Source organism: Octopus bimaculoides, chromosome 4 (genome assembly GCF_046866305.1).
Source record: "Octopus bimaculoides isolate indiv1 chromosome 4, ASM4686630v1, whole genome shotgun sequence".
NCBI lineage: Eukaryota > Metazoa > Mollusca > Cephalopoda > Octopoda > Octopodidae > Octopus > Octopus bimaculoides.
The window spans coordinates 126,811,835-126,839,681 of record NC_142931.1 but is presented as its reverse complement, the minus strand read 5'-3'; the positions used below and the strand labels follow the sequence as shown (position 1 = coordinate 126,839,681).

Sequence of the window (27,847 nt, the reverse complement as noted above, 5' to 3'; positions counted from 1 at the left end):
AGCCTGTAGGCTAAAATATGTTGGTGAAACGATTTGCCAAGAGCATGCCGAAAATTTCACCCTTGCTCTTTGTTAAAATATTGGAATACTAAAAAAATATTACACAATATCGATTACATATTTTGCCTCCTGCTCGACAGATTTGTAGGAAAGCGTTACAGTCTGTTGAATCTGTTTCATTACTTGACTCTTTTATTTCAAATATTCACTAAAGGATGGACGGTCAAATCGAGTCCGGTGATTACTAAACTCAGGACGTCGAGGTTACACCGAGTTCTTTAGCTTCTGTTTTAAAAATTGTATGTTTCATTCATTTATCTCACCGCTTTATGAGATGAATAAGTGTGGATATTCCCCACAATACTATTATTGCTCTATAATAGAAGGTGCGTGGCCCAGTGGTCAGACTGTTGCCCTCACGATCGCTGAATCGTGGCTTCGATTTCCTGACTGGGCGGCTCGTTGTGTTCTTGAGCTTCATTTTTTTTTTTGCCCTTCCCGATCCCTTTTGATCGGATTTTTTAATTTTAATTTTACCTTTTTTTTTATTTTTAAAGAAAAGCTCTACAGTTGTATTTGTCCCCTCTGTGTGCAGCCCTGTGTGGCTAATAAAAGAAAGATATCTATCTATCTATCTGTATGTCTGTCTGTCTGTCTGTCTGTCCACTCGTCCATCTATCTATCTATCATCTATCAATCTGTCTGTCTGTCTGTCTGTCTGTCCACTCGTCCGTCTCTCTCTCTCTCTCTCTCTCTCTCTCTCTCTCTCTCTCTCTCTCTATCTTCTATCTTCTTGTCTGTCTGTCAATCAGTCTGCCTGCCTGTTTGCCTGCTTGCCTGTTTGTCTGCTTGCCTGTTTGCCTGCTTGCCTATTTGCCTGCTTGCCTGTTTGCCTGCTTGCCTGCCTGTCTGTCTTCCTCATTTACATCAACATTTGTATACTTCTTTCTATTTGCTTCTATGTTTGTTCATTTATGACATAACCGATATTGAATTACTCATAAACGTGACACCTTATTGCACATATGTGTCACGTCTGTTAGAGGATGTAAGTTAACTTAGTGTTAAGTGACGAAGCCTCATACTATAAAGTATTAAGGCTTCAGCATTTAGTTTCCTAGATACGGTTTAGATCAATGGTTTAAGTCAGCGGCCCCCAACCTTTTCTTACTGCACGAACCAGTTTCATGCAAAGCAAGTTTTCATACGTAACAAAACACGATAAAGTACATAATATATAATTAAATCATTACGAATATAATACACCCCCCCCACCCACCTTCGGTCATGAATGACTATGGTATTGCACCTAAAAAGTTCCCCTCCGAGGCACAAGTCCGGGTAAGGTTGTTTATGGAAAACCAGTAGTTGCCCATGTATACGAGTCTCCCCTGTTCATGCCACCGGTGTTATCCAAGGCCGATATAGTTTGACACCAGTGACGTCACAACTCATTTTTACAGCTGAGTGAACTGGAGTAAGGTGGAAATAAAGTGTCTTGCTCAAGAACACAACACACAACCCGATCTGGAAATCGATCTCACTACCTGATGATTGTCAGCCCGACGCTCTAACCACTGAACCATGCGCCTTCATACATATAATACATATGTAATACAAAAATACTGTGCAGACTGCGATAGTCTGTAAAATAGAAATAAAATTTTAAAATTCAATCTTTCTGTGCACCCCAGTACTAAATGATCCACAGCTCGTTACTGGTCTGTGGCCCGGTATTTGATGTCCCCGGGTTTAACGAATAACGTTGTGGTTTAAGGGCGTAGGTTTTCTTTTTTTAGGAGCACCGTAAGAGCTAGTATCTAGAGTTAAATGGTAGGATCTTGTTCTTTGGTTTAAGTTTTGTCTAAGATTTAGAATTTAGAGTTAGCATTAAGGTTAGTTTAAAAATTAAGATCAAGATTTAAGATTAGAATGAACATTTAAGGCTAACGGTTTCGGTTACGTTTCAGATCTGAACTCAGAATGTAAAGAGCCAAAACAAAAATCCGGAAAGCATTTTTTCCGACGCTCTGACGATTCTAACAGCTCGTAATAATAATAATAATGGCCATGGTACCGCCACTGCGTAATAATAATAATAATAACAATCCTTTCTACTGGAAGCACAAGGCCTAAAATTTGGGGGAAGGTATTAAGTCGATTACATCGACCCTAGTGCCTAACTGGTACCCATTTCATGGACTCCGAATAGATGAAAGGCAAAGTCAACCTCGGCGGAATTTGAACTCAGAACGTAAGGGCAGACCAGATACCGCTACGCATTTTGCACGGTGTGCTAACGATTCTGCCAGCTCACCACAATAATAATAATAATAATAATAATAATAATAATAATAATAATAATAATAATAATAATAATAATAATGATAATAATGATAATAATGATGATGATGATGATGGTGATGATGATGGTGATGATGATGATGATGATGATGATGATGATGATGATTTCTTTATTAACCATAAGGGTTTACATTAAATTGAACCCTGTATTTCAGTGATGCTCAGCCATTCTGTTTTAACGATAAGGATTACCAACGCTGGTAGAAAACCATGGATCTGGAGCGAATTAACACTTCATAACCGAACTCCAATATTTCACATCACTCTACACCGATTTTACCACCCACTTTAGTTTACTTTAATTCCTGACCTAGCTTCTAAAATTGACGCCGCAGTTACATAAAATCCGGCCAATGAGGTGTAGTCGAGTGATTTGATACGGCAGTAAACGAAGTTTGGAGGAGGAGGCGTTTGCTGTTTAGTTGGTTGATATAATGTACCAAATTTAGCAGCGGCAGCAGCAGAAGAGGAGGAGGTGGTATAGCTAATTGGTTGACCTGTCACCAGTACTTCACTGGAGCTCTACTGTCGTTCCAAATCACTGACCCCAATTATTAACAGTAATTCTTACATTGACATATGTAAGAGCTGTGACTTCTCAATGCAGAGTAGTGACTCGACCTGGACAGATTCCCTGAAGTCCGAGCTATTGAGTAACATTACTCCAGAATGTCTTCGGAGGATCCCCCATGACCATTCCAATATTGGCCACTTGTATTCGGGATCGTATTCTTTCGGTTAGTACCGACATTCATAGCCATAGGTGGAGGACAAGTACGAAAACCGAAGTGAAGGTAGGTTTGGCTTTTTTACCAACGTCTCCCCTTCTGAGGATCGAATACTGAAACCGGCATATTACTTGGTTCTCAGTGACTGCCCTCAATCATTTATAACAATTTCTTATATTGGCACATATCACATATTTTGGAAAATGTCGATTCCATTGTGTGACTGGTACATGTTTTATTAACTGTTGGGGGGAGCAAAAAGAAAGTTGACTGTAGCGAGATTTGAATTCAGAACAGTGGAAAAAAAAAAGAATGTGAATGGTAACCTATTCTACCTATTCTACCAATTCTACAATGATTAAAAGTTAATTCTGCCTATTCTACAATGATTAAAAGTTTCTGGCGCTCATACATGCTTTGGCACTCCTATACGCTTGCTAAATATCCTGATGGTAGTGTAGTAGGATCACAATAAAACAGTGTTAACTTTTGTGCGTTGCTGGTTTGACTGTACATTCAATGGAATATCTACTATCCCATTTAAAAGCAAATTAATAGAGATTCTTAATAACGTACGCCTTTGGGAAGAAAACAGCACTAACTACTCTCAAGTGCGCTTGTTAAACGTTCTGGCGTTATTGTAGATATGTCGCATGAAAACATTAACTTCTGTGTTTTGCTCAAAGTCCTTTCTATTTATTAGACTATGCAGTTAATGGGATGTCTAGCGTCACAATTAAAAACGGGTTGACGGAGATTGTTGGCAATGAATGACTTTAGGGTCGGGGATCTCTGTATGCCGATAAAAACGCACCAACCAAACTGTATCTTAATCAGGCAACTTTGAAGTCGAGTACTGTGAGTGTTACAGGAAATGGCTCTGTCACGTCGTGCTAATCTCCACATCTATGAAATAGCAGTTAGTCAACCTTACGCGCAGTAAACCTAACTATCGAGGCTGACGAAACATTTGTGAATTACATGAAAGATAGATGTAGTTCACTGCAAAATCCACCGTGAGAATCACCATAATAACTTTCATCAATACTATCAGACAACTGCCTGATGGTTATGAAAGGGACAATGTAATACAAAATGAACTTCGAGTATTTTTCCCCACTGAATAATTCTTCATCTACTCTAATAAGTAAATGAGACAGCAGAGGAAATAAAAACTGATTATTCATATCTTATCAGATTGCTCGAAAGGAAAAATCTTGAGGAAACAACGGTCGCAAAGTTTCCGTTAAAATAAATGATTTCATTTGACTTTTATTACTGCATAATATTTTTCAATGCATTAAGATACATTATTAATTTTACACCCACATACACGTGCGATCGCAGGTCGCACCCGGGCGTCGGGCCGAAAAACGGCTTCCGGCAGCAGCAGCGGTCGTCGTCGCCGCAGCGCCTCCGCGCGCTCGGCGTCGTCCCAGCCGCTGCCGGTCGTCGCCGGCGCCCGCTCGGCCGGGTTCCGGGACTGCTCGCCTTCTCATACAGAAACATATATGAAGAGGCTCACTCTCTCTCTCTCTCTCTCTCTCTCTCTCTCTCTCTCTCTCTCTCTCTCTCTCTCTCTTTCCTCTCCTTCTCTCTCTCTCTCTCTCTCTCTCTCTTTCCTCTCCTTCTCTCTCTCTCTCTCTCTCACGCATACGTACATGCATAAACATAGACGCAGATGTGTGCAAACTTGCATAAAAGTACAAGACACCTACATGTATCACTTTACACCCACATGTTTATGATATTCAAAGATACATGCATATTTATATGAATATATAAATATGAATATATACATACTACATATATATATATATATATATATATATATATATATATATATATATATATACTCTTTAATCCTTTACTCTTTTACTTGTTTCAGTCATCTGACTACGGCCATGCTGGAGCACCGCCTTTAGTCGAACGAATCCACCCCAGAACTTATTCTTTGTAAGCCTAGTACTTATTCTATCGGTCTCTTTTGCCGAACCGCTATGTTACCGGGACGTAAACACCACCATCGGTTGTCAAGCGATGTTGGGCGGGTGGGGGGGGGGGACAAACATAGACACACAAACATATACACACATATACATGCATATATATATATATATATATATATATATATATATATATATATATATATATATATACATATATACGACGGGCTTCTTTCAGTTTCCGTCTACCAAATCCACTCACAAGGCTTTGGTCGGCTCGAGGTTATAGTAGAAGACACTTGCCCAAGGTGCCACGCAGTGGGACTGAACCCCAAACCATTTGGTTGATAAGCAAGCTACTTTATTTCATTGAATTAGCCACAAGGGCTGTACATAGAGTAGTAGCTACGGGATGGACAAAGACATAAATGTGATGAGGATGATAACAAAAGGTGAATAAAAATGAGAGGCACCGACGCCCGCCGATCGATAACCCCTCGAAAACATTGTTCAATACAAATCCAATAAAAGTAAAAGATTCAATGGCAGTTCAATAAAGTTCAATAAAAGTTCTTTTTAAAGATCTAATCTTCCTCATCCGGGCCTCCAAGCAAGTGTCTCGTCGCCATCAGGAGATCTCGCAGTGGCAAGCCCGGAAGAGCGTAAATAAAATCCCCTTTTTGACAGGTCTTTTCGACCTCCATGACTTCACTATGATTTAAGACCTCCGCAGCCACCTGCGGAGGCCAACGTGGATGGTCTATACATACCGAGTCGTAACGCTCACGGTCAAATAGATCATCCAGATACTTTTCAACGGGCCCTCCCTTGAGGTAACAGAAGATATACTCCGTTTCCTCATCACCGGGAGAGGCCGCAACCTGCTCTGTCAGTGGCACAAATCCCACTGACAGAGCCTCCCGATCCGGTGGCACACTTCTCAACGGAGGGCAAACGGGTTCGGTCGGCAGCACGTCTGCCGACCGTCTCCCGTTTCTCCTTTTCTTTTTTTTCCTTTTACCGGTTGCGGGAGTCGGGGCATCTTTCGGCACACCCGAGGTGTCCTCCTCCTTTCCCCAACCTCTATTTCTCCTGGTGAGCAACCACCGTTGCTTACCTTCCTCTTTTTATTCGTAGAGGCCACCGCCTCCATGACTTCCTCCGTCTCCCCCTCCAATGGTGGGGCGGAGGACACATTCTCTTTTTTCCTCTGCTCCGGGGCCTTACCTCGGCCCTTGGGACAGTTCTTTTTTAAATGGCCGGATTCAAGGCACTTGTGACATTTAGGAAGGCGTCCTTCAACAATCACTGGATACCTTGCCTGAGCCGTCCTTAAAAAGTCTGGAAACACCAGACTCGCAATCGACTGGGACCAAAGGGTCAACACCGCTTTTGACCCCTCCCAGTCAATTGCTGGCAAAATTTTTACATTGAGGAGCTTGGTTCCGGTGCCGCCCAGACCTCGGCGGAAAGAATCCTCTATCCACTCGGGCTTTATTCCAGGCGGCAACCCGCAGACCCAAGCCCTCGTTATTTTTTGTCCACAATATGTGGGCAGAAACAAAATTTCTTTGCCCTCAATGGGCCCACTCGCAAATTTGCGAGCTTCACTCGGGGAGTCAAAAAGCAACCACACGGTTGCATATTTGACTCCCCTTGAAATATATTTAAAGTTGGCATTAACATTCGTAAGTTCCTTTTCAATAATAGTTTGAGGAAAGACAGTGACGCTATCCAACACCTTTGAGTAGGTTCGGAGCGTCATTGTTCTTTCCTCCATTTCTTTCAACCACTGCTTGGGTGGGCACAGTTCGCACTCCAAGACAGTGTTGCTCTTTTTTGCCATGCTTGCAAAAAAAAAAAAAAAAGGTTCAAATCTTCAACAAAAAAGTTCAGAAAATAGTTCACAAACAAGTTCAACAAAAAAGTTCACAAAAAACAAACTAAATACAAAAGAACAGAAGACAGAGCAGAGAAAAGGAAAGAAGGAAGACAGTTTAAGTCACAGCAACACAATTCCGGCCACCAGCAATACCTATAGGTATTCCAATAAAGGTACTCCAAAATAAAAGTATTCCAGTAAAGGTATTCCAATAAATGTAATCCAGGGCCACAGCAGCAGAATTTTCACAAGTTTTTCGGAGGCGAGATACGCCCACAAAAACAACAATTCTCGCAAAATGAGACACAAAAATCAGTCCGCCGTTATGTTGACTCGACCACGCCTACCAATAACAACGAACGAGAAACACAATTTGCTCACTAAATGAGCAACAACTTAAAGCCGCCGAAAGCAAACGGAACTGCCCCAGAGCTATACGAAATTTACTGACAAAAATTGAAACACAATAAATTACACACAGCTCAAAAAACAATTCCACCTACCTCGGTCGACTTCACACATTTTCAATTTTGGACAGCGTTAAACACAGTGTCCACTTTGGTTCAACTAGAAGCAGCTAATGCGCAAGACAGGAAGCTAGCTACCGGAAGTAAGTAAGCTACTTACCACACAGCCACTCCTGCGCCTATGATGCTTGGTGCTTATTCTATCGGTATCTTTTGCCGAACCGCTAGCTTACGGGGACGTAAGCATATTAACAATTTTTTTCAACTACCAAAGTAACTTGGGACTTATGAAAAGAAAGTTTTATAGGTGCAGGCGTGGCTGCGTGGTAAGAAGCTTGCTTCTCAACCACATGGTTTCGGGTTCAGTCCCACTACGTAGCACCTCGGGCTAGTGTTTTCTACTATAACTTCGGGCTGACCACAACCTTGTGAACAGATTTGGTAGAAGGAAACTGAAAGAAGCTCGTCGCATATATATTTATATATATGTATATATCTATGTGTATGTGTCTTTGTGTCTGTGTTTGCCCTCCATCACTGCTCGATGACCTGTGTTGGTGTGCTTACGTCCCCGTAATCTAGCGGTTCGGCAAAAAGTACCGACAGAATAAGTACCAAGCTTTAAAAAATAAGTCTTGAGGCCGACTTATTTGACTAAAACCCTTCAAGGCGGTGCTCCAGCATAGCCGTAGTCAAAATTGACTGAAACAAGTAAAAGATAAACGATAAAACTCAGAACGTATGAAACACTCTTTTCTCTCTTTTACTTGTTTCAGTCATTTGACTGTGGCCATGCTGGAGCACCGCCTTTAGTCGAGCAAATCGACCCCAAGACTTATTCTTTGTAAGCCTAGTACTTATTCTATCGGTCTGTTTTGCCGAACCGCTAAGTTACGGGGACGTAAACACACCAGCATCGGTTGTCAAGCGATGTTGGGGGGGGGGAAACACAGACACACAAACATATACACACACACACACACACATACACACATATATATATACATATATACGACGGGCTTCATTCAGTTTCCGTCTACCAAATCCACTCACAAGGCTTTGGTCGGCCCGAGGCTATAGTAGAAGACACTTGCCCAAGGTGCCACGTAGTGGGACTGAACCCGGAACCATGTGGTTCGTAAGCAAGCTACTTACCACATAACCATTCCTACGCCTAAGCATAGATGTTTAGGACATACTTATGAAAATGTTTTGTTGAAAATGTTTTGGACCGAAGCTGATATACCGTATTTGCCGGCGCATACAACGCGCTTTTTATTTCTAAATGTATTTTATAAAAATTGCCCTGCGTTTAAAGCGAGTGGGAGATCGAGGCGTTGTTTGCTAGAGTGACGGATGAACATAAGTCCGCTAAGCATAATAATTGTTGTTAGTCAAAGAAAATATACCAAAACAAGCCAAATTATCACAGTCTGCTGGCACAAATTTGCGAATAATTGTTTATGGTACGTTAACAGTTAAGCAAAGACATTACATCGTATCACAGTACCTTCTTCGCCAGTATACTTTACTTAAATCTAATACATGTCTTATTTTAATAACTGTATTACCGTTAAGAAATATTTGTTTTATTTTTTAAATAAGTTACGTTATATGATTTCATACTTTATTCTCGTACAGTGTCGCAGTATTCTTTTCTACTCCAGGCAAAAGGTCAAAATTTTGGGGGAAGGGGCCAGTCGATTAGATCGACTCCAATACGCAACTGGTACTTAATTTATCGACTCCGAAAGGATGAAAAGCAAAGTCGACCTCGGCGGAATTTGAACTCAGAACGTAACGGTAGACGAAATACCGCTAAGCATTTCGCTCGGCGTGCTAACGTTTTGCTAGCTCGCCGCCTTTAAACAAGCTTCTTACCACACAACCATGCCTATGAAAGATGCTAAATTTCATTTTTCCCTGCGAAATCGCTTTGAAAACTCGGGCTGCGTCTTATGCGAGGATACGTCTTGTGCGAGGATACGTCTTATGCGAAGATACGTCTTATGCGAAGATACGTCTTATGCGAGGATACGTCTTATACGCCGGCAAACACGGTAGATTGGATTGTATTTTATTATAACTATCCTTTATGTACTTTTATTATAACTATCCTTTATGTACTTTTATTATAACTATCCTTTATGTACTTTTATTATAACTATCCTTTATGTACTTTTATTATAACTATCCTTTATGTACTTTTATTATAACTATCCTTTATGTACTTTTATTATAACTATCCTTTATGTTAGTTGTTTTATTAAAACTATTTTTTCTAAGCATCACTTTTGCGTATTTGACTGATACTACTATATTCGGCTATGTTTTAAAAATCTAGCTACGTACTGAGCTGGTACTTATTTTACGGACAACGGGAGAAAGAACGTCAACATCGACACCGGCAGGGTTTGAACTCCGAACACAAAGAAACACGACTAAAATATTTGATTTATTCCACATTTTCTTTCCTTAAGACAATCCTTTTGTTACTCGCCTTCTCTTTTATTTCTTTACTTACGAAAGAAATCACGCTTCGAAGTATTTCATTGAAATCTTCCTTTTAACATCAAAGAAATCAAATACTTTAAACCAGCAGTTCCCAAACTTTTTCAGGCCACATTCCTAACGCCCCTCCCTCTCCCCCACCACCCTTCCGCTCCCCGTTACAAATATAGATCCACTTTCTACAGCAAGTTCAAAACAACTGTATTTCACAAATAAAACTGAAACCTAGCTTGCTTACCAACCACATGGTTCTGGGTTCAGTCCCACTGCGTGGCACCTTGAGCAAAGTGTCTTCTACTATAGCCCTGGGCCGACCAAAGCCTTGTGAGTGGATTTGGTAGACGGAAACTGAAAAAGCCCGTCGTATATATGTATATATATATATATATATATATATATATATATATATATATATATATATATATGTATGTATATGTATGTGTGTGTATATGTTTGTGTGTCTGTGTTTGTCCCCCCAACATCGCTTGACAACCGATGCTGGTGTGTTTACGTCCCCGTAACTTAGCGGTTTGGCAAAAAGAGACCGATAGAATAAGTACTAGGCTTCCAAAGAATAAGTCCTGGGGTCGATTTGCTCGACTAAAGGCGGTGCTCCGGCATGGCCGCAGTCAAATGACTGAAACAAGTAAAAGAGTAAAAGAGTATATATTTTTCTTAACATCTATCATCCCATTTTGGCCACCCCCATGACCACCCCCATGACCATCCCACTTTTCTTCAACGCTCCCTCACCGGATCTTTCCACCGCCCCCAAGGGGGCAGTACTGCCCACTTTGGGAACCACTGTTTTAAACCATTCCACGCAAGCACACACACACACACACACACACACACACACATCGTTTAATTTGATTCGCTAACGTTTCTGTTAAGTAACTAATAACAACAACAACAACAACAACAACAACAACAATAATCATCAAACGAATTATGATTTAAAATTTTGACTCAGGGCCAGCACTTCTAGGGGTGGGTGGGATTAGTTGATAACATCGACTCCAGTACTTAACTGGCACTTTCTTTTATCGATCTCGATGAGTGAAAGTTAAGGTCGACCTCGGCGGGATTTGAACTCAGATTGTAAAGAGCCGGAAGAAATACTGGTAATAACAATAACAAGAGCACTCAGAAAGTGCAAACCTCCGCCAAGGCAACACCAACGTCCTCTCAACGATTAGCCAGAGGTGATTTTTAGAATGAGAATATCTGAAATAAACTCGACTGCTCTCACAAACAAGAGTAGTAAAAGTGAACTCGACTGCTCTCAAGAAAATTAAGTAAGAAAACAGGAAAAATAATCCAGAACCCTTACCCGGTTCCAGATCAATCTCAAAATCTAATCAGTTCGTGCCAGTCACGAGGCCAAACATCCCTGAAAGTTTCATCCGAATCCATCCAGCGGTTCTTGAGATATCTTGTTCACGGACAAACAAACAAACAAACACGACTGAAACAATACCTCCGCCTTAGCGAAGGCGGAGGTAATAATAATAATAATCCTATCAACTATTAGGCATAAGGTCTGAAATTTGGGGGAAGGGGGATAGTCGATTACCTCGACCCCAGTACACAAGTGGTACTTATTTCATCGAGCCCTAACGAACGAAATGCAAAGTCGACCTCGGCGGAATAACAACAATGATAATTCTTTCTGTAATTTTGTGGGGAAGTGCTAGTCGATTATATCGACCCCAGTGCTCGACTGGTACGTATCTTATCGACGCCGAAAGAATAAAAGGCAGAGTTGTCCTCGGCAGGATTTGAACTCAGAATGTAATGGTCCGGAGAAAATGCTACAAAGCATTTTGCCGCTAATGTTTTAATGAACAAAATATTACAAAAATTATTTAAAATTCTGAATAATATACCTTTTTTGTACTATTCTATTTTCTGCAAGCTTTGCATATATTTCACTTTTTGAATGATTAATTTTAGCTATTTGCCAGATACATGTGTGTGTGTGTGGCTGTATGTGTGTGGCTGTGCGCGCGCGCGCGTAGGAGTTAAATGTGAGCGTATGAATGAAGGCGTGTGCATGTGATGTCACAGGCTATGCGCGCGCGCACGTGTGTGCGTGTGTGTGAAATGGTTTTAGGGTGTTCGTTGATTTAAAAAAAAATTTTTTGTATATATTAAAGAAGGTTTCGATGAAATTCTGTTATTTCATTGACAAAGTTCGATTTAAAATTATTAATGAAAAAAGGGAAAAGAAATAAAAGATTATATGGCAGATGACTGCTTAAAGAAAAAGAAAGGTAGAATAATTTCATTCAGCCACGTTTAATCTCTCACTCTCATCTAAGTTTCACTCACAGGACGTTGAACCCGATCAATGGAATGGCAGACAACACAAACAAAAGCAGCTAGAACTTGCAAGTACAAACTATGAAGCTGCAGCCGCACTGTAATGTTCAGCAAGTCACATTTCTATATAATCTCATAGACATGTAATGAATGGAGGTTATTGTTCTCTCCACATATGAAACACACTCAATTATCTGCCCCACTATAGCGTCTTTCTTATTACAAACTGTGACTACTCTTTCTAGCAAAATGGCAAGCCTCTAATTTGATATGCTATCGATTATTTATCCTCAACTTGAAATTCACTTTGTTAACACACCGAGTTTAACGCTCCAATTTTAACATTCTTCTTTGTTGGTATTAGGGTTAATCGTAGAGGCCCTTCGTTATTTATTCCATTACCTTACTTCCACCAATAATATGTCATAGCGGATATTCCATTAGCTGTTTTGTACAGCCTGTAGATGGCCTTAAGTACTGCACAAAAGCTAGCATAGAGTTCTTGCAGCCAAGAAATAATGCGCTGTGCCTACAATACATATAACTTACACACTTAAGAACCAACCAAAGCAGAAGCTGCAATAATACGAATACAACTAATAATTCTTTTTAATTTTGGCACAAAACTAGCCATTTTGAGGGGAGGAGTAATTTGAACTCAGATCGTAAAAATGCCGGATAGCATTTTGTCTGGTGCGCTAACGATTCTGCCAGCTCGCTGCCTCTTTTCTTTTTTCTATTATTGGCACAAGGAAGGCGGTGAGCTGGCAGAAATGTTAGCCCGCCGGGCAAAACGTTTAGCGTCTGTCTTTACGTTCTGAATTCAAATTCCACCGAGATCGACTTTGTCTTTCGTCCTTTGGAGGTCGATAAATTAAGTACCAGTTGTGTACTGGGGTCAATCTAATCGACGGGCCCCTTCCCCCAAAATTTCGAGCATTGTGCCTAGAGTAGAAAAGATTATTGGCACAAGGGCAGTAATTTTGGGAGAGAGGCTTGTCGATTATATTGACCCCAAAGCTTGACTGGTACTTTATTTTATCGACCCCGAAAGATAAAATACAAAGTCAACCTTGGCAGAATTTGAACTCAGAATGTAAAATTGAAGTAATGCAGCTAAACATTTTGTCCGGCGTGCTAGCGAGTCTGTTAGCTCACCAGCTTTCTAGTAATAGATTCATTCGTAATACAAAGAAACGTTATGCCGCAGTAACATAAGTTCTCCCACTAAATGATTTTGCTGAAAAACAATTTACAGAAAGCAATTTTGAAAATAATGTATAAATGTATGAAAAGGAAAAAAAATGATTGTATTCTATTCAACCGCACAGAACATGTTGTTCTCCAATTTACCCGAGAATAGATCTCTTTGCTCCCTCATCTATTAGTAGAAATAAATGGGAAGTTATTCCGACAGGGAAAATACCTGATATCGCCCTGTATAACCTGGCCCACTGTAAAACAGAGTACTGGCCATTGAGCTGACCCTTACAATAAACTCTCAGGCCACATTTCTGTATAATCCATACAGATACATATAATAGCTGTAGATATTGCTCTTTTAAATATATATATAGAATATCACAAACTGACCGTGTCTGCCCTGGTAACAGTAAGAAATCAAAATATGAGATATTATCAATAATACTTCTTTTGAGTGAATATGGTAAGCTAGCACAAAAAGAGTATAAATATAAGCATGACTGTATCTGTAAAGAGGGAATTGTGATGTTAGTCCAGCGTGTGGATTCGAAGCAGTAGAAAATTAGTATGGACACAAGCCAGAAGCTGTGATAAAAGAACAATCGTTAAAGGATTTTATGAGACTTCTCCATAAGAGCTGAAAATACTATTAAAGCAACAAGACCTGATATGAAAAAAGGACCAGAAAAAAAAAAAAAATGTGTGAGATCATGATGTTTGCAATAATATAAAGTGGATATCAAACAAATTGAAAAAAATACCAGGACGTAACCAGAGGGATGAAGAGAGTGTGGAAGATAAAGACGGTGGTTATCACTGAGGTAATTGGTGCACTTGGCACAACATCTAAACTGCTACACAAGAGACTTGAGGACATTCGAATTGGGACATGCATTGTCGACCTCAAGAAAAATGCAATCCTGTATTCTGTAAGAAATCTCAGAAAGATTCTTGAGATTTGAGGAGACTTGTTGTTACCGAACCTCAAGACAACTTCCCTGCTAACTAATCAATAGTTTTAGTAATTAATAACTCTGTTTAATTTTGGCACACGGCCAGGAATATTTACTGGATGGGTTTAGTCGATAACATAGGTTCGATCCTAGTGTCTGATTGATACCCCAAAACAATGAAAGGTAAAGTTGACCACCTCAAAACAATGAGAGGCAAAGTTGACCACCCCAAGACAAAGAAAGGCAAAGTTGAGCTCAGTGGGATTAGAACTCAGAAGGCATAGAGCCGGACGAAATACACGTAAGCATTTTGTCCGGCGTGCTTACGATTTTTCCAGCTCAACGCCTTTAATAATGATGATGATGATGATGATGATGATGATGATGATGATAATGATGATGATGATGATGATAACTTGAGACAGTGAAATACCGATTTGACAAAAGGGCTCCTTTAGACTTGGCTGCTTGCTCCCCCACAGATGGTATTTCGATAAAAAGAAAAAAGAGATGGTTAAGTCTCGTTATCACCACAGGCATCTTTATGAGTGTAATGTTAGATGAAAATTAATTTTTCAACTTATCATTCAACTACGGTAGTGGTTGAATATATTCTTAAGTCCACCATTTCGTCAGTTGCAGTAGCTTCCAAGCTTCACCACTAATTAAGTTCTCAACTAAATTGCAAACTGTTAATAGTTTTAAAGGGGACACCTCCTCAGCTACACTTTGGCATAAATAGTTTGAGATTTGGTTCAACAGAAAAAGTTACATCAAAATATCTGCCACCTCAATGGGAGCAGTAAGGCAGATATTCATCTTCAATCAACATAAATTTCTTAATTTTAAATTAAAAGAATACTTTTCTTGGGCTTAAATGATAGAAAAATGCATGAGGAATTCAGAACCGCTAGTCGCATTGAGCAAAAATTAGTAGAAAAAGAGTTATGAGGTAAAATATTACGAAATTTCATGTCAGTAAGTAAAGAAGTAAGGGAATGATGCTTCATCAATAAGAATAAAGAATATATTTCTAAAATGAATGCTTATTTTTCTATGGTGGCGAGCTGGCAGAAACGTTAACGGTATTTCGTCTGTCTTTATCCCCTGAATTCAAATTCTTCCGAGGTTGACTTTGACGTACAGATTATTTAATTAATTTTTTTTTTAACTAAACACTTTCAAACTTCCGATACTGGTAGAATATGTCACATAGAACAGGGTTTATTCTTAACGTTTTTGACAAGATTTTGTATTTTAGAAGTTATTTCGTCAGAAGTTACAGAGTGACAATGGACAGATTCGTGTTTGATAGGTGCCAATACACGAAACTCTCAGCTTTTGACTTACTCTCTAACTTCTGCCGATGATATATATATACATATTACATATATGTGTAAAAAAAATCTCATCACGAAATCGAACCAATGAAAGAGCCTCTACCTGATCGCTCGACACGCTAAAAATAGCAACCAAAGTATCCCTCTACCTAAATCATACGCCCATTGTATGTAATGTCCTAGATTATCCCTAAAAAGACGGTTTGCTGAAGGCTGAAATGTTTTTGATGATACGTTTGCAGTATCAGGGTTTATTTGAAGCTAAATAACAACTTTAGAACCTGGTAACGCCTCTGTGTGGAAGATGAAGGATATGGGTCAATAGAAGAGGAAATTGAACAAGGAATTACAAAAAGATCAGTGGAGTGGCTGTGTGGTAAGTAGCTTGCTTACCAACCAGATGGTTCCGGGTTCAATCCCACTGCGTGGCACCTTGGGCAAGTGTCTTCTACTATAGCCTCGGGTCGACCAAAGCCTTGTGAGTGGATTTGGTAGACGGAAACTGAAAGAAGACCGTCGTATATATGTATATGTATATGTATATATATATGTGTATGTGTGTTTGTGTGTCTGTGTTTGTCCCCCCCCCAACATCGCTTGACAACCGATGCTGGTGTGTTTACGTCTCCACAGCTTAGCGGTTCGGTAAAAGAGACCAATAGAATAAGTACTAGGCTTACAAAGAATAAGTCCTGGGGTGGATTTGCTCGACTAAAGGCGGTGCTCCAGCATGGCCGCAGTCAAATGACTGAAGCAAGTAAAAGAGAGTAAAAGAGAGAATCATCTGGGGGTAAAAAAAAAAAAAAGTAGTGATGAGTGTGGAAACAAGGTCTTACTTCATAGGGGGAAAGGAATATTATAGAAGATGAAAGAAACTTACTTCAACATTTGAATGGGACAGGGTGTAGAAATTGAACGAAATTATCAGCTTTGAGATGATTTGAAAGTGAAAAGCTAGTTAAAGCTGTAAAGAAGCTGAATTAAGTTATTAGTGAAAATCAAAGTTGAAAATATAACAGAAGAAATGATCTCATTTACTGTGTAGCCGCTGTGGCTGTGGTAAATTCTTGGAGTTGAAAGGAGCGGAGAGAAGAAGAAGAGAAAGAGAATCAAAGACACATAGTGGAAAATGAGACTGGAGAATTAAGTTAAGTAGCTCAGTAATGATCTAAGAGGAATAAGTGTTAACTGCAAAGAACTTGGTGAAAGAAAGATGTTGGGATGATCTTCAAAGAATAAATCTTTGTACACAGAAGATAACAGGCTGTTGAAGAAGAGATAAGACAAAAATTGAAGGAAAGTCTGGCAAAAATGGTAAATATAAAGAAAAAGTTTATCGGTTTCGGTAGATCAAACTCTTTAGAAACGATGAAAGGAAATTCATCAACTGTTGAACAATGAAAATTAACATCTAGAGAATGATATACCAAATACTGCAGAACGAAGAAACCTTGGTCAGATATTAGTTTCAAATTTTAGCACAAGGCCAGTACTCAACTGGTACGTGTTTTATCGAAAGGATGAAAGACAAAATCGACCCCGGATGAAAGGCAAAGTCAAGCTGTGCAGGGAGAGGAGGGAACAAGTACAAACATGCATACACATACACACACACACACACACACACACACACACACACACGCACGACAGGCTTCCACATAGTTTCCGTCTGTCAAGTTTATTCACAAGGTATTTGGTCGGTCCGGAGTTATAGTAGAAGACGCTTGCCCATGGTGTCACACAATGGGACTGAACTTGAAACTACGCGATTGCCAAGAGAGCTTCTTAACCCATGCTTTTTAGAAAAAGTGATGAGATTGTGGGATGTAGACCTAAAGAGCAAAAGTGAACCATTAGGTATTCTAGTCGTCGCGAGGAGTCCGTTTTAACGAGACTCATTATCTCCGTTGATTTCTGTATCTGAGTTTATTCCTCTGACAAAGATAACAAAGACCTGTTTATAAGCTTGTAAAGAATGAAGGAAAAAAAAAGCAAAGCCCCTATAAACCAAAAATAGAAAAGAGAAAAGATAGAAGAGAGAGAAAAAAAACGTCCAGTCCTTTGAACGTCCGTAGAGGAAGAGAAAGATGATCGTATATTTATATATATAAACCTGTGCTTTGGAATTGGTTCGCGAAGCACATAAATGCTATGAATACCAACATGGAAATATTGTTTTAAAACCAATAGGTGGCGAGCTGGCAGAAACGTTAGCACGCCGGGCGAAATGCTTAGCGGTATTTCGTCTGCCGCTACGTTCTGAGTTCAAATTCCGCCGAGGTCGATTTTGCCTTTCATCCTTTCGGGGTCGATTAAATAAGTACCAGTTACGCACTGGGGTCGGTATAATCGACTTAATCCGTTTGTCTGTCCTTGTTTGTCCTCTCTGTGTGGGCAGTAACATGAAAAGAAAAAGAAAAAGGAAATATTGGTTTAAAACCCCTTCTGGAAAGAAAAGGTCAAAGGCTTTTCCATACAAGGGGGTTTCTCAACCAACATTTATGTACTTCGATAACCAGTTCTAAGGGGAATTATTTTGCACTCTCTCGAATTCTTATGACATCACGATTGCATTGTGTGTGTGTCTGTGTGTGCGCATGTATATGTATATTTATGTGTTTGTGAGTGTGTGCGCGTGTATATATGTGTTTATGTGTATGTGTTTGCATGTGTATGTGCGTATGTATTTGTATGTGTGTGAGTGTTGTATGTGCGCGCATGTGTGTGTGTCTGTATGTATATATGTATGTATGTCTATGTACATTTCTTTGAACCTGTGTTTGTACGTGTCTGTATCTAAGTGTGGATGTGTGAGAGTGTGTGTGTTATATGATATTTATAATGGCAGTCAGTTGATTCACTCCATTGCTGTTTGTTGTTATTGTTGTGATGGTGGTGGTTTCGCTGACAAGTTGGGCGACGTACTTTCTGTGTCCTCATCGAATCTTCTAGTTTTCAGTTTGGAACAACTGATTTCTTTTTCTTTTTTTCTTTTTCCTTTTTCTTCTTACCGACTCGATAAAGGCTTCTTGCAACGACTCGTCTCACCCTCATTTGCACGACGGTCTCGTTCAATGTCCATTCTCTGCCGATATACTGGTTTGTATCGAACAGTTGCTATCACGTGTAGGGCAGAGCTGATTACAGTAAAAATAGATTTGTCACCTTTTGAAACGGAAGGCCAGATAGCCTTCTTCAATTAGGATGATTATCGTGTAGAAGATGATTGATAGTTTGGCGACACCTGGTTTTCCCCACTAGACAAGTAGTCACCAACTTCCTTAAGTACCATTTGAGAAAGGTGAATGGTAGAGGCGGGTGTGTGTGTGTGAGCTGTCTTAGATTGTGTTTTATGACCAGTGAGTGAGTGCAGTGAAAATGGACCTGCCCTGATAATACATTTCCAACCAGGAAGCGAACAACTAAAAGAAGGCACGTTTTATGACACGTTTTGTGTTAATCCAGGATTTGTGCAATTCCTTGATTGTCCTTAAGTGACGACAGTGCTGTTTTAAGGTTGACCGGGTGGACCTACTAGTCTAAGGTTCCCTTAGGCCTAGGGGCCTCATAGGCCGCACGACCCACACGAGCCTCCACGAGCCTCACAAGCCTGGAGTTCCACAGATTCAGTGCTCATTGCTAATCTTTTTTATTTATTTAAAAATCATTTTACTTGTTTCAGTCATTAGATTGCGGCCATGCTGGGGCACCAACTTGAATTTTTATTCGAATGAATTGATCCCGGTACTTATCTGCTTTAAAAGCATGTTACTTATTGTATCGGACTCTTTTTGCAGAACCGCTAAGTTACGGATTCGTAAACACACCAACATCGGTTGTCATGCGGTGTGGTGAATACACAGACACAGACACCCCACACACACTCACACACAGTGGAGTGTGTATGTGCGTATGTGTACGTGCACGCACACACACCTACATGCGTGGTGTGTGTGTGTGTGTATATACGTAGACACACACATATATAATATATAAAATTTATTATTAAGGGTAGAAATTGATATTAATCAATTAAAACCAGTGGTCTAGCATATTAAAAAAAATCCATAGATTAAAATTATATTACATACAAAAATAAGAGGAATGACCAGCAAAAGTGGACTCCTATATGCTAGAAATAGATGCCGAATCATCTAACCACGAAAAATATGTTCTCAGTAAAAATTTAGCGACACAACAGACTGTAAAAGAGCAAGACAAATGAAAAAATACTAAATAAAAAAAACGATTAACCTACGTACCATGGTTTCACCTGTTAAAATTTACATAAGTAAATATCTGCAGGGTCATCAGCGTAGTCTGTCGATTTATAAAATATAATTTCCAGAACTAGACACATTACATCCACCCGAAAGGGAGCACGTGTAGAGTTCTACAAATTACATTCAGTGTATCCTTTCAAATGTCCTCAATCTGGCGCGCTGCGTCCGGAAATAACTCTGCAGTTAATAAATTTTTGCAGCTAATTTACCGGTTTGAGAACATCATTATTTAAAATTTATTAATAAGGGTAGAAATTGATATTAATTAATTAAAACCAGTGGTCTAGCATATTAAAAAAAATCCATAGATTAAAATTATATTACATACAAAAATAAGAGGAATGACCAGCAAAAGTGGACTCCTATATGCTAGAAATAGATGCCGAATCATCTAACCACGAAAAATATGTTCTCAGTAAAAATTTAGCGACACAACAGACTGTAAAAGAGCAAGACAAATGAAAAAATACTAAATAAAAAAAACGATTAACCTACGTACCATGGTTTCACCTGTTAAAATTTACATAAGTAAATATCTGCAGGGTCATCAGCGTAGTCTGTCGATTTATAAAATATAATTTCCAGAACTAGACACATTACATCCACCCGAAAGGGAGCACGTGTAGAGTTCTACAAATTACATTCAGTGTATCCTTTCAAATGTCCTCAATCTGGCGCGCTGCGTCCGGAAATAACTCTGCAGTTAATAAATTTTTGCAGCTAATTTACCGGTTTGAGAACATCATTATTTAAAATTTATTAATAAGGGTAGAAATTGATATTAATTAATTAAAACCAGTGGTCTAGCATATTAAAAAAATCCATAGATTAAAATTATATTACATACAAAAATAAGAGGAATGACCAGCAAAAGTGGACTCCTATATGCTAGAAATAGATGCCGAATCATCTAACCACGAAAAATATGTTCTCAGTAAAAATTTAGCGACACAACAGACTGTAAAAGAGCAAGACAAATGAAAAAATACTAAATAAAAAAAACGATTAACCTACGTACCATGGTTTCACCTGTTAAAATTTACATAAGTAAATATCTGCAGGGTCATCAGCGTAGTCTGTCGATTTATAAAATATAATTTCCAGAACTAGACACATTACATCCACCCGAAAGGGAGCACGTGTAGAGTTCTACATATTACATTCAGTGTATCCTTTCAAATGTCTTCAATCTGGCGCGCTGCGTCCGGAAATAACTCTGCAGTTAATAAATTTTTGCAGCTAATTTACCGGTTTGAGAACATCATTATTTAAAATTTATTAATAAGGGTAGAAATTGATATTAATCAATTAAAACCAGTGGTCTAGCATATTAAAAAAATCCGAAGATTAAAATTATATTACGTACAAAAATAAGAGGAATGATCCTGCAGATATTTACTTATGTAAATTTTAACAGGTGAAACCATGGTACGTAGGTTAATCGTTTTTTTTATTTAGTATTTTTTCATTTGTCTTGCTCTTTTACAGTCTGTTGTGTCGCTAATTTTTTTACTGAGAACATATTTTTCGTGGTTAGATGATTCGGCATCTATTTCTAGCATATAGGAGTCCACTTTTGCTGGTCATTTCTCTTATTTTTGTATATAATATATATGTATGTGTGTGTGTGCGTATGCGTGTGCATGTGTGTCTATGGGTGTGTTTGTATGCGTGTATGTGCGTGCGTGTATGTGTGCATGTGTATGTGAGTATGTGTGTGTCTATGTGTGTATGTGCATGTGTGTATGTGTGTGTGTGTATATGTAAGTGTGTGTGTGTGTGTGTGTGTGTGTGTGTGTGTGTGTGTGTGTTTACAGAAGTTTTAATTAAAAAACTTTATTGTGTTTTTCACTTGTTTATTTACTTATGCCTCGTTTTGAACTAACACTCGTCCCGCCAAAACATAGGCTTTGCTTCACCGTCAGAAATACTGCAATAAAGATTATTCAAATCCCGCCAAGGTCCGATTTTACTTTTTATCCTTTGTGGGTTGATAAAATAAAGCAGGGGCCGGAGAACATCTTTAACCAATTACTCCAAAATATATTTATTTACCTTGACATTTCCCCACTTGATTTGAAAAGATGAAAATCATAGATTCTTTGAATTCAAAAGGTTTATTGAATCTATTTCATTGAATCTGTTTATATGAATCTATTTACACGTCCATTATATTAGACAGATGCAGTCATGCCAGAAGAAAAATTTCTGTCGTAAACAAGGAACACGTTTTTTTTTTTTTTTTATATATAATTTTACTTATGTCTAATAAGTCCTCATTACTCTCAAGAATTTCATTTTTACTCCACTTGGGGTAACTTATCCCTGTTCGCTGACCCCTGAAATAGTGCACTGATCAAAAACTGAATTCGATGGTATCATCGATTCCGCCCTTTTCCTCAAAATTGAAGGTCTTGTGCTTATAGTCAAACAATTATTAGTTCAAGGGAAGTAAGCAAGTATAGAGAAGAGTTAGCAGTTATCTCCCATGCATTAGCCTCCCAACAGTTATACAACCCAGCTTATATCGAATGACATTCACTTTGACCTGTTGACGATAGCGGCAACATTTCTTTATCATATTCTTCTATTTATTGGATAACGCAGTCTTTGATGCTTTCGCTGTTCACTGGATGCAGAATGTAGTCAATAAAAAAGTCTAGGGGGAAGCGATTTGGATGACTCGTTAATAAGTTTCCATTTTCAGAAAACTGTCCGTCGTTTCTCACACCAATTTCGGACGTTCCTAAAATAGTGATAGAAGTTGTAAAATAGATTATACCTACATCCGTACTTGCCTGGTGCTTCAATTTATCGAACCCGAAAAGTTAAAAGGCAAAGCATTATATCCGATGGATTAATGCTTCTGGCAACTCACGCCCTGGAACATGAACAAATGCAAGATATATTGTGCCGACTGTTTCATTCAAACGTTACTAATTCACCGTTTTGCGTGGACCCGAGTCTCATGAGCAACCATTAACTTTTTCTGCCCAAAGGATTTTAAACCCAATATTCTACATGCCATTATTTATACTTCTATCTACTTCAAGTTCGTGGAGGCGCAATGGCCCAGTGGTTAGGGCAGCGGACTCGCGGTCATAGGATCGCGGTGAGTGTTTATTGAGTGAAAACACCTAAAGCTCCACGAGGCTCCGGCAGGGGATGGTGGCGAACCCTGCTGGACTATTTCATCACAACTTTCTCTCACTCTTACTTCCTGTTTCTGTTGTGCCTGTAATTCAAAGGGTCAGCCTTGTCACACTGCGTCACGCTGAATCTCCCCGAGAACTACTTTAAGGGTACACGTGTCTGTGGAGTGCTCAGCCACTTGCACGTTAATTTCACGAACAGGCTGTTCCGTTGATAGGATCAACTGGAACCCTCGACGTCGTAAGCGACGGAGTGCCAACAACTTCGGATTCAACCATAAAAAAAAATAAAAAAGACGAAATCACGTCACTGGAAGTTTCTAAATGATATTAAACATTTTATTCGTTTTTTTTTTTTCACTAAAATTTGTGACGAGTTGGTAAATAAATAAAAGCAGTTCTTTTATTTTTTATTTTTAGTAATGAAATTTTTTTGTTTGAATTAATTGGGGCAGCATTTTATATAAATTAACTCGTTGGACAATCAAACAATCATTGACAAGAATCTTGCAAGCAGGATTAGAAATAGTTATGTCCCTTGAATGAAGTTGTTCCCCTTATTTACTAGCATCTCACCGAATAAATTTCAGAACTGTTTAGCTTGACCTCGAGATATAGATATAAAATCTTTTACTTATTTTAGCCATTGGATTGTGGCCATGCTGGGGCACCGCCTTCAAGGGTTTTAGCCAAACAAATCGACTCCAATATTTCCTCCCCCCCCTTTTTTTAGTTTGGTTCTTATTTTATCGTCTCTTTTTTCTTACCAAACATTTAAGTTACGGGGTCATCAACAAACTAACCCTCATTGTCTAATGGTGTGCGTGTGTATGGGGTGGATAAATACAACACAAAAGCTTATAGGGCTGCGCGCACGCGCACACACACACACACACACAAACCACTCAGTCCACTCTACGGGGTGGTTGGTGTTATGGTGTTAGGAAGGACATCCTGACGTAAACCATGACAAAATAGACAGTGTAGCCTTCTACCTGGATGGCTCCTGTCAAACCGTCCATCCCATGCCAGCATAGAAAATGGACATAAAGTAATGTTGATGATATATACGCAAACGGCAGGCTTCTTTCAGTTTTTCCCCGCCGAGTCCACTAACAAGGCTTTGGATGGCCCACAGCCCTAGTCCAAAATGCTTGTCCAATGTGCCATGCAATGGGACTGAACCAGAGACCATGTGAATGGGAAATAAATTTTTTTACCATACATCCACATCTGTACTGATGAAAGGTTTATGCAAATTTCAACCATTAATCTACTATGTTGCAATATCATTCCCTTGTGGCACATAATCCCATACATCATATTTTGGTTTGAAATTTTGGCTCAAGGCAAGCATTTTTAAGTTAAGAGGCAAGTTGATTACATCAACCTCAATGCTTAACTGGTAATTGTTTTCATCAATGCCAAAAGGATGAGAGATGAAAGATGAAGCTGACCTCAGCAGCATTTGAATACAGAATGTAAAGACAGACAAGATGCCACTCAGTATTTTGCCAAGTATGGTAATGATTCTGTCCAATTGCTGCCGTAATCCCTTATCTAATGCAGGGGTGGGGAAACTTTTTAGTGTGGTGGGCAAAAATTTCCAAAGTAAAAGGTTTGCAGGTGGATCACAAGTTCTGACTTATATCTGTGTAAATCTTATATTTTTCTACGTATATTCTTTTACTCTTTTATTTGTTTCATTCATTTGACTGCAGCCATGCTGGAGCAGACGAACAAATCAATCCCAGTACTTATTCTTTGTAAGCCTAGTACTTATGCTATTGGTCTCTTTTGCCGAACTACTAAGTTATGAGAATGTAGACACACTAACATCAGTTGTCAAGCAATAGTGGAGGTGGGGGTGACAAACACTGACACACAAACATATACATACATATATATATATATATATATATATATATGTGAGTGGGGGGGGGCAATTACTCCTCTTCCCATTCACGTCATACCTACACACGCATGCACACACACACACACACATACACACACACAATCGGAGTCTGGACAGCTTCCTGCAAGTCAGTTCCATGTCAAACCATCCAACCCATGTCAGCATGGAGAATGGGTGTTAAACGATGATGATGAAGATGATGATGATGAATAAGAAACAAAAATGCTCCATATATTTCAACAATGAAGTTTATTTAAAAAAAAAAAAAAAACAACCAACAACAAGATCAAACAGAAAACAAACAAAAAACAAATGCACCTCCTCACACACATACACAAAAACACACACATACACATACTCACACATAACACGCACACACACATACACACACACTCACACCACAATAACAGAAAAACTCACATAAATATATACACACAGTAATATACAATTCCTCATAGACATGCATACACACACAGAGGACAGACTATAGTTGCAGCTCTTAGTAACAGTTAAGTAAATAGATGTTCTTCCGTTTTGAGTTTTCAGTTATTTGATGAACTGAATTATTTACTTGTTAAGTTAGCATGTCAGTGGCTGAGTATTCCAGAGATATGTGTACACTCAATGCATAACCAGCATGACACAACGTATGACAAGGCCATATCATTGAATTACAGGTATAGACTATCCGATAGCCTTCAGCACGGTTTTTATGTAGCTGTCTACATAGTTTCTAAGCCTGACCCTAAGCCCTAGCCCTTGTCCTACTTTCATTTATTCACAAGGTTTGAGTTGATTTAAAGCTACAACAAAAGACACTTGCCTGATGATGTCATACAGTAGGATTGAGACCCGTGATTATGTATTAAATCTCATTCCTATTTAGCCAGACCAAGTCCTCATAGTAAGAATTAACTAGTCAGTTCACACACACACACAAACAGAATGACATAACAAAGGTTCTCAGCCCTGAGAAAGCAATGACACTTATGGCAGCCCCTCATTAATTAACAGATATGACAGTCCAGAGAAAATTTATATGTTGCTTCATAACTGCACCCAGGAGAGAGAGGCAATTACTCCTCTCCCCATTCACGTCATCCCCCCCCACGCACTTACAAACATACATAGAACAAGTGACACATTTCTAACAGTTTAGTAAGAATAAACTATGACATGCACATACGAAAAACCACATGCATGCATCCACCTAAACACACGATGTTGGTAAAGAACAAAAAAATACCAACTATCATTGATAATATTAAATTATTAATGTTTTGGTGTGAGTAGGAAATCACAGATAGCAAATATGAAATATTTTTGAGAATCAAACAATAGAGAAATCATCAGTTAAATTGGTTATTTCATGGAAGGAGAAATCATCATAAATTTACATGTTAAACATGTATTATATATGCCACCATATTTTCCCAGTGTGAAAAATCATAGACACACTCATACACATGTACACACACACACACACACACACACACACACACGTGTGCACATGCATGCACATGCACACGCACGCACACGCACACACACACACACACACACACACACACCATAAGTTCGAAAGGTATATTTAGGAGAAAAATAAAACAGATGAAAATCAATACTTATGTAAATTTAAGGTTACATATTACCTAAAAGAAATCTAACAAAAAAAAAAAGGGAAAGAAATAAATGTTCTGTCTATTGTTATATAATAGACAGGTAAGATTGTTGGAATAAATGTGTTATATGCTGGGAAATATCGTATGTATATATGAATGTAGGAGTACACACACACACACACACACACACATACATACAACACGCAACTCACACACAGATATACACCGTGAAATAATATATTTTGCAAATGCAATGGCGATGTGACATTATTATAATAACTTCAGCAAAGAACTCAGAGATAGAAAATATCTTTATTTCTGAGTTTTATATAATTATGCAAAAGGAGCTAACAGACCTTAACAAAGGAAAACATGTCAAACTATAACACACTTCATCAAAATAAATGTACTTCGTAGTTATAGTTGTTATGCAAGAGACTTTATCAAAGACAGTGTTTTGAAACCAAAGCAATGACATCATGAGAAAACCATTTTAGTCATTTAAAAACACATAAAAATCATTAAACTCACATTCCATATATTTCTTGAGATGTTAAAATTTTCTTTACATTTCTTTACATTTATTGACATAGTTACACCACCACTGGATGGAAGTTAGTTAATGGCAAGTTCTTATTGGGCTCAGTATTTTTTTTTCTTTTGTCTGTCTTGTTAAACTAGTGTATACATTATGCTTATGTTCATTTCAGAATGATAGGAGTATTTGTATTTGTCAGGTCTGGATAAAAATGCCATTGAAACTGGACAATATCCAATGCTGCTGAAACAGAATATAAGTCTTACAACCAAAATGGAACTGAAAGCTTACATTCTTTGAATGGTGAAGTCAAAAGTGTGGAGAACTACAAATATCTTGGAAGTTATGTCTCCAAATCTGAAATCAGGATTTGTTCAGTAGGGAGAATGTTTAACTGATTGGATGAATATAGAAATTTTATCCTCCATGATAAACTAAAATAGGCCTCTTTAGAGCTGCAATTGAATCAATTTCAGTTCATGATTTGATAACATGGACACTTAACAGTCTTCATAAAGAAAACTCTGAATGGCACATACACCAGAATGCTCCCTGTTCTTCTAAATAGCTCATAGCATCAACACAAGAGTAACAAAGGTATATACCAAGATATTCCATATA

General features: G+C 38.7%; 1 protein-coding gene across 1 annotated transcript in view; it reads left to right on the top strand.

Moving 5' to 3' along the window:
* The first annotated feature begins 2,964 nt into the window (after positions 1-2,964).
* Positions 2,965-27,847, top strand: part of LOC106871549 (chitinase-3-like protein 1) — a 108,393-nt gene continuing 83,510 nt past the window's right edge. Inside the window, exon 1 of the mRNA XM_089351421.1 lies at positions 2,965-3,158. The gene's annotated coding sequence lies outside the window, so the exon portion shown is untranslated. The remainder of the gene's footprint in view (positions 3,159-27,847) is intronic.